At 40.3% G+C, this 12,712-nt stretch overlaps 1 pseudogene; it reads right to left on the reverse strand.

The window, feature by feature from the left end:
- Positions 1-514: 514 nt before the first annotated feature.
- Positions 515-12,334, reverse strand: LOC112630998 (annotated as a pseudogene).
- Positions 12,335-12,712: the final 378 nt, after the last annotated feature.

Consider the following 12,712-nt stretch of genomic DNA (forward strand, 5'->3'; position numbering starts at 1 on the left):
AGTCTTCTGAGTAGCAGAAGAATTCTCAAATAACAAGCAATTATTCAGCATATCCACACTATTTAGAACAACAGAATGATATGATAGTTGATTTTTAGCATTTTGCTTATATTGGGACTTGTTCTCCCTTTAAATGAAATGTCACTAATCCAGTTTAATTACTCCCAGTAGTGTTATAGGAAAATGCAGCGAAAAGAATGTGACTCTGTGACCCATTTTTTAGACCTGGTGTTTGTGTTTCATATAGGCAAGAGATTTGATTTCTCATTTTGGTACCCTTTTAGCATGATTTCATTCATTATTTTATTTACTTAGCTAATATAACTGAAGCACCAAATATAGAAGTGCCAAAAATATATCTTAAACTTCTTTTTTCAAAGCATTATTGAAGTTTAAGTGACATGAAATACAATTTCATAAAGGTCGATATGTGTATAAACCCATAAGACCATATCCACAGTCAAGATAATCAACATTTTTTACTCTAGGCTGTGTTCAGAATGCTCAGAGAACATTAGTTGAAAAAAATGGGGCCCAAAGCTTCCCAGTTCTGAAGTACGGCTCGGACTACAGCAGAAAGCCTTGGCCTGTGGGGACACTGTGCGCTTTTGGCACTTTTTGGAGGAAGCGGCTGTGAACTATTATTGGCAACTCTTGGTCTCAGGTATCCTGAGAAGTTTTCCACTTTGTAAAGGTAAACTGAAATGGGAATACAGAAGCCTTTTATTCAAATCTTCACTATTTAATGGGGGTCACTTCAACTCAGACAACTAAAATGAAGAGTAAACTCAAGCCCACTGTGTATTCTCTGCTTTGGTTGAATGTGGTTCCACAGATGTGGGCAGAGCATCTGCCTGGGCCCAGAACCAGGGAAAGCCATGAAGACACAGGTATGGTGAAGCATAGATGGGACTAGAAGCCTCAAGTGAGTTCTGGCTCTTCCCATTGTCTCACTAGATTTGGAGTAAACATGATGTACGGTGAAATCTGACCCACTCGCCTCCCCAGGCTCACCTCCCACTACTACCCTCTCTGATATCCAGCTCACAACCTCATTCAGTTCCTAGAAAGTGCCAAGGGTTCTTGCTCCACAACTCCTTCCTGCCCACTGTCTCCTGTAATGCATTCCCCTCCCTTCTTAACCTGGCTCACTCCTATTCAGCCTTCAGCTCTCCCTGAAGCATCATGTGTTCAAGAGGCCTTTCCTCATTCCCCATGTGAAATTTAGCTTCACTGCTGTCTCTTCTCATAGCATCACTTACCTTTCTATACTTGGACTTGGAGTTTCTGCCTACATAGGTGTATAATTCTTTGTTTTCCGCCTACTGCCACTCTTCCTTTGTTCAACCACCCACCCAGCCACCCTCAACGCAAGCTTCTTGAGGACCAGGCGAGTTTGGTTTACTGTACTAGTCTGTTCTCAAACTGATAATAAGACATACCAGAGGCTGGGTAATTTATGAAGGAAAGAGGTTTAATGGACTCACAATTCCACATGGCTGAGGAGGCCTTACAATCATGGCAGAAGGTGAAAGAGGAGCAAAGTCATGTCTTACATGGCAGCAGGCAAGAGATCATGTGCAGGAGAACTCTGCTTTATAAAACCATAAGATCTCATGAGACTTATTCATTATCATGAGAACAGCATGGGAAAAACCTGCCCACATAATTGATTTACCTCCCACCGGTCCTACACACAATATGGGATTATTACAATTCAAGATAAGATTTGGGTAGGGACACATAGCCAAACCATATAATTCACCATTGTGTCATTAGCACTGGCTGATGTGTCTGACTCATAATAAGTGCTCAACAATGTTCCTTTGCTCCTTCTGGTCTTGTCTTACATTCTCTGTCCCTTACAATCCATTCTCCATTCATTCACCCAATGCAGCAGAGTTAGGACTCTAAGATATGCAGTTGATCTCTCATTTGCACACTCAAAAGCTTGGAATAACTTCTAATGGCCTAGAGGGTAAAATCTGAATTATAGTGTAGCAGGGTGTTCAAAACTCTTCACAACCTGAACTGGGGAGTTTTATTATTAAATATGTTTATTAAGCATACACTCTGCACCAGGCACTGCGTAATCCCTAGGAATTCATCAGCAGACAAAACAAAGATTCCTGCTTTGGATAGGTGGAGACAGAAGAAATAAATACTTTTTATGGAGTGACAGAAGGAGATACATGCTGTGGCAGTAAGGAAAAGTTGAGCAGGAAAGTTGAGTAGGGTGTGGGTGAAGGGGGATGTTAAGGGGTTCATGGAGGATTGTAATTTTAAATAGGATGGCCAATATAGGTCTAATTGAGGGGATGTTTGAGCAAAACTTGAAAAAAAAAGTCAGGGAGTTCTCTGATTTCTATGGAATGGCTTCTGGGAAGAGAAAACAGCCAGTGCAAACACTCTAAGGTAGGAGTGTGCCTGGTGTGTTGGAAGGACACCAAGAAGGTCAACGTGGCCTGAGCAGAGTGAATGAATGGGTGTGGATTAGGGAATAAGGCCAGAAAGGCTATAAGAATCAGATAAGACTGCCAGCCATTGTAACAACTTAGACCATCACTTTGAAGAGCATTTGGAACCATTGCAGAGTATTTAGCAGAGAAATGATGTAGTCTGATTTAAGTTTTAAATGCATTCTTCTGCAGATAATTGGGGAAGTAAGATGAAATAGGGAGGCAAGTCCATGGCCACTGCAGTAATCTAGGAGGCTTGGACCATGATAGGAAGTGTGGAGATGTGCCTGGGTGCTGTTCATTTCTCACCATGGTCAGCCTGCATATACATGGGCAGAGCAGCTTTTTATTTGGTGAAAAGCCACAGGTCAAAGAGTACAGACACTGGCAGATGGAAGGTGGACTAAAGGGGAAAGGCCCAAGGAACATGAGCAGGGCATTTAAACAACATCTACATTGAGGTGTCCTGAAATAAAGAAAGCATCCAGTAAAGAAAGCATGTTCTAGAGTAGAACAGTGGATGGACTAGTGCAAGATGGAAACATTGCTGAGCCAGTTAAGGTTCAGAGACATGAGAGTAAAGTCTGTTTGTGTGGCTATGAGCTTTGCCACAGCCAAGTTCAACTGCATGAGCATGGCATGGACTGGGCAGGGAATTGACAGAGTGTGCAACAGTAATGATTATAGTAATTGCCTATGAAACTTAACCCAAGTGAGATGAAGACAGATGACATCAGAAGGACAAGAGAGAATGGGAGATGATAGGATCAATGGAAAGCTTTTAGGGGTCACAGGACTGAAGGGAACTGAGGTGCTAGGAGGGGTGAGCTGAGAAGGTAGCAAGTGTTGGTCAGGGTAGAGTATGTGAAATCGAGTTTAGGGATGGGTGGAGACTATTGAATAAATTTTAGAGTATGATCATAAGAATGAGGAGTGGAGGGAATGTGGAGGACAGATCACTGGCAGAGAAGAGTTCAAGGAATAGAGAAGACTGAATGTTAGGAGGATCATCTATGAGAACATTGGAATTTCCAAGAATGAAGCTATTCTTGTGATATTATAGAGTGACAATGAGCCAGATGCTAAAATCATCAAGAAATGAGGGGAAATGTTCTGGGGTGAGTAGTAGAGTAGTGGGTGATATAATTTAAAGACTCTATAGCCAGAGCTAGATTGTTAGCTTAATTTCTTGCCATTCTTCCCCATCCAAACTATAACCATGAATGAAAACAGACATCTTTTGAGAGTTTATCATGAGGCAGGCTCCCCTGTGCCACCAAGTACTTTACATGAATGACCTCAATCCTCTTAACAACCTAAGAAAAAAAGTATTATTATTATTATCATTTTGATCTTACACTTAAGGGTACCAAATAAAGGAGTGGCTAGGTAACTTTCCAGTGTCACACAACTACAGTAATGAAGAATGCCAGGATTCAAATCTAGGCATGGCTCCACTGACCACACTCTTAGCTGCTACACTTTAATGCCTTTCTCAGCTAAGACTAAGACCATGGTAAACAGGACCATGAGAAGAAGTCATAGGCTGGATAATACATCGAAATTAAAGTTGATGTTCTCTAGGGCACTGCTACCCAAGTGTAATCCACGGACCAACAGCATCACCTAGAAACTATCCAGAAATGCAAATTCTCACCCCCCACAGCAGACCCCAGGAATTAGAATCTCAGGAGCAGGAATCTCTGTTGTAGCAAATCCCACCAGGTGATTCTAATGCATTCTAAATGAGAAGGCCTGTAGAAACTCTTCACAAGTCTAACACCTTGAGTATGGATATGACATAACATTAAATTCAAAGCACCCATGACCTCCTTGCCATTTTATCTCTTTTGTTATCTGATCTGACCCAGATTTTTAGAAATCAAACCAGTCATCTTTCTGTGCACAGTTAGACTTCTTAATTCACATTATGCTATTGACGAAGACTGAATATAGGAAAGAAGAAAATGTATATGAGACAGATGAGGAGTTTGACCTCAGATGTGATAAATGAGAGACATCTTCAAAATCCTGGGTAATTATGTAGGAATCAGTCGGAAATAGAGGTCCCTGGTTTGGTAGTAAGGTTAGGTATTTGAAAATAGATTTAGGAATCATGAGCCCACACTAACTGAAGCTGTGATTTCAGGTAATATCATCTAGGGAGAAACCGGAGAGAAAGAACAGAAAAAAATGAGGCCAACAGAGCAGGGAACACTAACATTTGAGAGGTGGGCTGACGGGGAGCATACTGCAAATATCTGAGAAGAAATGACATCGGATACAGGAGAAGAAAAAAGTGCTGTTTTAGAACTCAAAAGAAGAGAGTTTCAAGGAAGAAGGTATGGATAACAATGGTAAGACTCAGAGAGATCAGTGGACTGAAAACTGAAAACAGATTTGATGGTGTTTGGTGGTAACATTTATCAGAATGTAGAAAGCATTGCAATAGGTTGAGGAGTTAATAAAATATGAAAGTATGTCTTCAACAGTTTTTCAGGAACTGCAGTGGTCAAGGGAAGAAGGTGAGTACAGTGCTGGTCTGAGAAGGAGAAGGATGAAGGGAGACATTTTTAAGTAAAGTAAGCTTGAAAATGCTTATAGGTTGAAAGAAGGAGACAGAGGAGAGAGATGGAGTAAGGATGTAGGAAACAAGATTTATAATTTTTTGAGACTTAGTCTTGTAAAATTCTGAGCATTTTCTGTTCCCTAGACCCATAAGAAGTATTTAATAGATGAATGAAACAATGTTTGGGATATAGTACACTTCAGAAAGAAAAGGAATGGCTCTTCTGTTGAGAAAGGTTCTAGTTCCCTTCAAGATGTACCCACTTCTCCAGCCATTGTGCACCTGTTCACCCCAAGAGCTCCACACCCTTCCCAAAATATGTTGTGCCTTCACTATCTCTTCACATTCGTCTTTATGGTTTTACTGCTTTCTGACATGTCCTTTCACCCACTCGTCCTGCAAGAGTTATCACCAATGTCATTTCCATCATGAAGTCTGCTTTTCTGTAAGGCAGAATCCATCATGACCTCCCAAAGGCCACTACAACCCTGTGTTTTTATGCCTTCTGGAGCATTTAGCAAATTCACTGCCATCACAGTGTGTGCTTGTCTGAATTCCCCTCACTGGACTGGAAGCAAACCTTGTATCTGCCTGTATCAAGCTCCTAGAACACTGCTCAGGACATAGGAGGCAGTGAAAAACCATTTACTAAATCACCTGAGTGAAAAAACTATTGAATATTGCTTTTCCAAAGCTAGATAAATTTTTGCGAAGTTCAATTTTTAAAAATCAGCCTATAGGTTAGTCTCAGGAAATATATAGGCCCATTTGAAGATGTTGAAATGTCAAACCCTAGAGCAATGAGAATTATGGTCACTCAATTAAAGTTACAAAAGGATTTTAATTAGCTCTGCTCTAACATAAGCACAGTGATGAAGTGAGACAATAGTCCAACACCTCTCAGAAACAGAAATGTGGGACTTGTACAATGTACAGATTGAACAATTGGAATTTTTCTAAATACATTCATTAATCAAAAAAAACCCTTTTTGTTATTGTTGCCTGATACCAAGGCAACATTGATTGAGGTACAAGATATACCAGCTGCAATCAAAACCATGTTGACAGGTACTTATAAACACATTGACACTGAAGGCATCTCCTGATAGCTTATCAAATTAAGACATTTTGTTATTGCTTATGCATCAGATACAATTTTTCTTTTCCTCTCCAGCAGCCATTTCCAGTCTCCCTCCCTTGGTAACTGAAAACCAGTTTTGTCCAAACCTTTGCCACCTTGTGCTTCATGGGAACTGAGTGTCCTCACAACCCTAGAAAATGAATCTTAATTAACGTTAGTCAGTCATGGAAAGTCTATTATTCTATCTAGTGGTTGGCTTACAGAAAGGCAGACAACAGAATTCTGCCAATGAGACAGAAGGAAGTATCTTCTTCTCATTCCTATAAGGGATCTGAGAACAAGGCCTACTTTCTTCCATTCTTTGGACACAGATGCTTGGCTCTGTGGTAGCCATATTGTGACAGCTATAATTTAACCAAGAGATAGTAGCCATATTGTGGCCAGGAAGTGACAAGTCTGAGTGCAAAAGCCAATGTAATGACAAAAGAGAAAGGTGGAAAGAACTGAGTCCCTGGTGGTGTATTTGAGCTACTGAATCAACCAACGCTGTGAGGGCCTTACTGGTAGACTTTTTTTTTTTTTTTTTAAAGATAATAAATAAAGTTCCTAGATTGGTTCAGTCAGTTGAATTTTGTCCTCCATAACCTTCAGTTGAATGCATCCTAAGTGAAGCTATTGATTTCAAGATTTAAGGAGAGTTTTTCCAGCATTACAGGCTACTTTAACATTATCCTTTACTGTGACTTCTCAAGCTACTGTTAAAAGATGTAAATTCTGTTACTGATTTTTAAAGATGAAAATACCCAGGCTAATAAGCAATTATATCAAGTGCAAATTTCTTTATTCAGTATAGATTTATTTTTTAAAAATAAGCACTCTTGAGAATTTGACCTGGTTAACATTACATCTCCAAACCACAGACAAGCTTTTTTTATAGCTTTCAGTTCCAGACCTGACCTACTATCAAGATTGATGACAGAGGATTTTTCTAGCATACTCGCTTTGTGGGACACACGAACTGAAGAAATTTCCACATTGGCTTTCATTTTGAAATATGTTGCAGGAAGAATGTGGCAAGTGTTTTCAGCTATTCTTATTTGCATATATTTAACACCCATTTTAGAAAAGATACATTTAGTAATTCCAACTTATTTATGACTGAAAGAATGATGATAGTGAGAATAATTATTCTGACTTTAGTAAATATTTATTGGATACTTGTAATGTACCAGGGATTCCCGGGAGGAAGTGTAACATAATGCCAAAAAATAAGAGCTTCAGTCTCAAACAGATGTGGATTGTGGCCTTGAAAGGTATTGTGCATTTCCTAAAAAGGAACACTGAAATGGGAGAATGTGTTCCCCACTTGATTCCAAGGGTGAATAGCGGGGATTTCCTTTCCTCTGGAGGAATTTCTCCTGGGAGAAGGTAAAGCTCTTTGCCCACACCCTATTTCTCTCCAGGTAAGTGATTTTCCTGATGTGGGAAGAAGAACTAGGCCATGGTTGAGTAAGCTGCTTCTACTCTCCTTTTGCTTGGCGAGGGCTCCAAGACTCACTCCATGAGAAGTCCTGCTGGTCAATCACAGCCCCGGAAAGTTTGACCAGAGCTATGGTTGACCAGCAGGATTTCTCACGGAGTGAGTCTGTCCAATTCAATCTAGATTTTATCAGTTACAAAGCTGACTTTTTAATCTTCATAAATCTAACTCCTGCATGCCTCTTTCAGTTGAATCTGAACTCCTGTGAGGGTGGAGCTGTTGTCCTTAGAAGCCCTATGAAACCCTAGATTAGATGCCATGCTGCTTTTTTGCACATAGTAAAAAAAAGGTGGCAGGGTTGCCATGGGAAGGGGGCATGTATCTTTCTCATTTTGATTTTTTTTCCCCTAAAAACGTGTACAAAATCCCTCGTCTCAGTCTCTTGCAACCAATAGTTCTCTTACAAATTGACTCCTGGAAGCCTTACCTTCCTGTTCATTAGGGAGGCTCTGAAATCTGCAACAATGGCAACAAAAGCAATTGCTGCAGTTTTCTGCAACCTCACTAGATGCTAGGTAGGGGTGTCTCACAATTGTATGTGAGATGAAGTGACGTGTCAAAGCCAAGCGGAATTCTGCAAAGTTCTCACTGCATGTGCAGCTAGGTCTGCGAGTGTTCTGAAAGCAGCACGGGCACAGGAACATTGTTCCACGGAGCTTGGGCAGGAGTGGCAATGTCAAGCCCTGTCCTTGGTAGCTGTGACAGCAAGGACATTAACTAATGGGCAAAGAGGGGAAAAATATAAAAATGGAATATTGGAGAACACATACAAAACACCTCACTTACATCCAGCAATACTTGGAGGAGAAATTTTAGGAGGTGATTTTGGGTTATGCAATTTAAGAGCTTAGATCATCGCAGATATTAATGTGACCCCAATATGACTCATGGGCTGGAAAGAATAAGAGAGGGTGGACTGCAGTAAAAATTGTCATGTTGATATGTTGGTGTCATAATGCTGGGTATGAATTCAATTTTGGAACATTATTATGAGTTTTTGTGCTTAGGTTTGAACATAACTTTTATTTATTTCCTATTCTTAGAATTTACCTTAAATTGTACCACTAGAGCATCAGGGATCTTGCCTCTTGCCTACAGGCAAGTCTTGTAAAAGAATCGTCTGCATCACAGGCCTTGAGAATGGTTCTGACCCAGTTCCTGAAGCCCAGCCTGCCATACATTTTGGAGGGAATGTGGGGTAGGATTTCCAGCTAACCCCAGCACAAGTGCCATCATATCCACCATCACACCCCCATCATACTCGCATCACATCTGCATCATACCCACATCGTACTCTCATCACACCTGCCATCATACCTTCATCATACTCTCATCACACCTGCCCTTGTACTGCCATAATACTCCTATTACATTTACCATATACTCACATCATAATCCCACCACACCTACCATCATATATTCACAATGCTACCATGACATCTGTCATCACACCCACATCATACTCTCATTACACCTGCCATTATACCTTCATCATACTCCCATCACACCTGCCATTGTACCACCATAATACTCCTGTTGCATTTACTATATACCCACACCATAATCCCACAACACCTGCCATCATATACCCACAATGCTACCATGACATCTGTCATCACACCCACATCATACTCTCATCACACCTGCCATTATACCCACATCATAATCACATCACACCTGCCATTATACTGACATCATAATCCCATCACACTTGCCATATCATCCCCATCATACTCTAATTGCACCTGCAATTATACCCACATCATAATCACATCACACCTGCCATTATACATTCATCATACTCCCATCATATCTGCCATTATATGCCCATCATACTACCATCAAACCTGCCATTTTACCCTCAGTGTACCCCTATTACATCTGCTATCACACTCCCATCACACCTGCAATTATACCCACATCATAATCCCTTGCACCTACCATCACACCCCCACCATGCTTTTATCACATTTGCATTATACTCCCATCATAATCCCATCATACCTGCCATCATACCTCCATGATACTCCCCCTAAACCTGTATTATAACCCCATCATACTCCCATCACACCTGCCATTATACACACATCATAATCCCATCTTATCTGCCGTCACACACCTGTGATGCTACCATCATACTTACCATCATACCTTCAGTATGATTTTAAGATTATCTCTTTATCAGGGTTTTTATCACCAACTTCTAGGATTTTTGAAGCTTAAAAAAAACTCTTTTCCACTTAAAGGTATTGTTGTTTCTTAGGGCTGCCATAACAAAATCCCATAAACTGGATAGCTTAAAACAACAGAAATTTATTCTCTCACAGTTCTGGAGATAAGCAGTCTTACATAAGAGTGTGCTGTTAGGGTTGCTTCCTTCCCAAGGCTCTGAGGGAGAATCTGTTCTACTCCTCTCTTTCAGCTTCTCATGGCTGCTAGCAATTCTTGGCTTTTTTTGGCTTGTAGATGTATCACTCCAATCCCTACCTTCATCTTCACATAGCCTCCTTCTCTCTTGTCTCTGTTCTCCTTTTCTCTTCTTCCAAGGATACCTATCATTGGATTTAGTGCTTACCCTCAATCCAGGATGTTCTCATCTCAAGATTCTTAACAATTATATATGCAGAGACCTAATTTCCAAGTAAGGTCAAATTCACAGTTACTAGGAGTAGGACTTGGACATATCTGTTCTGGGGGCACTATTCAACCTGCTAAAAATGAACAAGTATAATTGATATGTCTCATTTTTCTCTTCAAGTGGTTCAGAGTTGAGTCTACTCATTGTGTCTCCCATCCTGGTGATTATTTTCTTTTAAACTCTAGTCCAACAGAGCTGATTCACATAAGGTGCAAATTGGCATCTCCCAATACATTCTTCTTTGTGCCCAACTTCTGATGTTCACCAACTGCTCATCAATATTAATCATGACACCTACTATCTCATTCTTCTTAATGTAACTTGTGGCTTGATTCTTTTGGGAGTTCTGAAGAATTGCTAATAAGTAGCAGATTTCCTGTTTCTAATGGCAGCTAGTGGGTCCAGGGAGCATAGCTCTTTTGTGAGGCCCTCGTTTTAGGAATTTACTCAGAGTTTATGCAAGTAAATTCTGTACAAGTTCAGGAGGTGTCTACCCTTAGCTCAGGGCCCAAAGTCATTGACAATTGTGTTGCCTCAGAATTCTATCAGTTCTCATATTTTCCTAGGGTTCTTCTTTTAGCCGGTAAGATCTCAACTCAGGAATTTAAGTGTGATAAACAGTAATGTTCTTTTAACAAGTATTTCTGGCTCTCTTGATGGTACGTGATCGTAGGATTGCATTTCCTAGCCTCCTTGTCCATAGGTGGAGCCATGTAATGTGTTCTGGTCTATAAATGGTCAGCAGCAGTGAGGTTTGTCACTGCCACTTGGGAGTATTTGCCAGTATAGGACCTTCAGAGTATTCTGACCCTCTGCCACAGTGACAAGCAATGTTCAGACAATGGTTGTGCCATCACTGTAGTTTTGGAGTGAGATCATGAGTGCAAAAACTGGGCCCCATCTGAGCTTCTAGCAGGGTCACTCAGATTTTGGGATTGCATATAGTTTACAAGGAGATTTAATAACCCCAAACTCTCTGTCATATTGTCCCCATAGTAAGTGAAAATCTTTAAGCAAGTTGATCCTTGAGAATAGCTTTGGATATCTTAGGCAACTGGCGGTTAAAAGCAAAATAACTTATGTTATTGAGTATAAGTCAAAATATTACATTCTTTATTATACTGTTATATTGTATATGTAAAATCGCTTGGATAGTTTTGGTTGGACAAGATGAATAGTGTTGTGTGTGCATTAAATAAAGTGTTTATAGAAAGAATAAATATCTCCTGGGTAGACCATACTTACTGCAATTCAAAAGCACCTTTCTCTCTGAAAGCCATGCCACTACCAGCCCAATCTCCTCCTTAGGGGGATGCTAATACTTATTATTTTTAAAAATACTATATAGCTACCATAATACAGGATCTGGTGACGAAAAGGCCAAGATCCAAGAGACTTATGATCTGGAGGAGGATGAATTTGTATATAAACCAGCATATCCATTAAGTGCTATAGGTTCTGTGGTCAGTCTTTATGAGGTACAGTGAGAAGCTCAGATAGGGTGCAGATGTGTGTCAGAAAAGGAAGTGAGCCTGTGGTCCAGGCATAATTAATAATAGTGCCCCTGTTCACCGTTGAAACTGTATGTATTTGGATGATAAATTGTGTGGCCATTCTGGTCTAAGAAAGGGTGATCTACTCTACCTGAAACTTCAAAAAACATCAGCAGCATCTTACGGGTGAAGTTCACATCATTAATGTAAAAGTGACTACTAATTTGTGAGTTGCCTGAGGTCTGAGTTTGTGACTTATAGTTTTCGGTGCTAAGCCTGTGTGTGTGTGTGTGTGTGTGTGTGTATGCATACATTTTTCACCCTCTTTCTTCTTTAACTTCAATTCTTCAATCTGATCATCAGTCAGTCCTTGCATATTAGGAGGGAGAAATTTGTCATGTTCTGCTAATTCTTCCATTTCTGAGCAGAGGCGCTGCACCTTGAGCTGCTCATTGTAGACCTGGCCCACTGGCACCATAAGCTCCTCCCGCTTGGTGCTCCCTGGCGCCAAGGAACTGGCTCTCGTTGCCCCACTTCATGTGCAGCAGAACCATGGCGGTCTGTGTGAGAGTGAAAATTAAATGAATATGTAAATTGAATGAGTGTTATTCAAATTGAACAAATGCTATCAACCAACTAAATGACTAACATGATTGAATTACTAAATAACTAAAGTGATTTTTAAAAGATCACCTTTCTCAAATTTCAGTAGGTTTTTCTGGAGGCTTCAGATAAAACCACTTAGGAGAAAATAAAGTCGTTTTACAAATAACCTTAAAAGTCAATTGGCCTTAGAAAAATCCCTCGAGTACTCATTGTCTTCATCCACTAAGAGATAATGACATGATGATTCATTTGATGGAAATCTCCAAGAAATTTCTGGAAGAAATTTGCTGTAAATTCAGAGCTATTGTGCTCTGGTCCCAATGCGG

This window comes from Theropithecus gelada, chromosome 9 (genome assembly GCF_003255815.1).
Source record: "Theropithecus gelada isolate Dixy chromosome 9, Tgel_1.0, whole genome shotgun sequence".
In the NCBI taxonomy this organism is placed as follows: domain Eukaryota; kingdom Metazoa; phylum Chordata; class Mammalia; order Primates; family Cercopithecidae; genus Theropithecus; species Theropithecus gelada.